Raw genomic sequence first — 975 nt, forward strand, 5'->3', positions numbered from 1 at the left:
GCGCCTAATTTTAAAAACTCTCCAAAAAAAAAAAAAAAAAAGAGAAGCTTCTCTAGCTTTAGCTCAGGTGCCCTCCAGGACTAATAATATGGTTATAAGAGACAACATGCAACTGTAGAATCTGGCTAGTCCTTGACACCTGAGGCTAAACTTTGACTATGAAGGATGGTTTAAAGACTTGGGCTTATCAACCATCCCTCTCTCCACTTGTGCCTTCAAGTTTTATTGTTTATTCTGTTTTGTTTTGTTTTTCAGACAGGGTCTCATTATGATGCCTAGACTGGCCTTGGACTTGGGACCATCCTGTGTCAGCCTCTTGAGTACCTGGAACTATAGGCACACCCATGCCAGCTTCCCTTCATGCCTTGAATACTGACTTACCCGTTGCTTATCTGGATCCACAAAGCGGATCCCAAAATAGTCTTTCTCAAGCAGGTTCAGGTGGTGGCAAAGAAGATCGAACAAGTACTGGCCTTTGGCATCTCTCTGCAAAGAAAGAAAGTTCTATTGAGAAATGAGTGTGCTTCTTCAACGTATATATATGTTTTTTTTTTTTTTGAGAGATTTTTCGCTATAGGGCCCGTGAACTCACCAGACAGACAGAGAGAGACATAGAGACAGAAAGCGAGAAATCACCCCCCAGGGGGGATGGTCACACCGCAATCCCTTCTCCTCCATTCTCCTCTCGGGATCTTGGGCATGCACGCACATGCGCCCGGCGTGAGTTTTAAGCCGTCTGGTCCGGGACACGAACCGTGGTCAACTACGTGGGAGTCCAGCGACATAGCCATTACGCTAACTGCTGGTTCCCTCAACGTATATATTTTTTAAAGCATTAAAACTGTTTATAACTGGCACTGGCAGGTGGCATGGTAGGTGGGGGTGCCAGACTCCCACATGACCGACTGCAGTTCAAGTCCCTGACATGAAGGCTTGTTTTCTCACCCCTCCTACTCCTGTCTCTCTCTGGTCAAA

General features: G+C 45.9%; 1 protein-coding gene across 1 annotated transcript in view; it reads right to left on the reverse strand.

The window, feature by feature from the left end:
- The window catches only part of FRMD5 (FERM domain containing 5), a 70801-nt gene extending 70309 nt beyond the window's left edge, over nucleotides 1-492 (reverse strand). The window contains exon 1 of the mRNA XM_027766102.1: nucleotides 382-492. The gene's annotated coding sequence lies outside the window, so the exon portion shown is untranslated. The remainder of the gene's footprint in view (nucleotides 1-381) is intronic.
- Between the last annotated feature and the right edge of the window lie 483 nt (nucleotides 493-975).

The sequence above is a fragment of the Tupaia chinensis genome, unplaced genomic scaffold (assembly GCF_000334495.1).
Source record: "Tupaia chinensis unplaced genomic scaffold, TupChi_1.0 Scaffold141044_1, whole genome shotgun sequence".
NCBI lineage: Eukaryota > Metazoa > Chordata > Mammalia > Scandentia > Tupaiidae > Tupaia > Tupaia belangeri.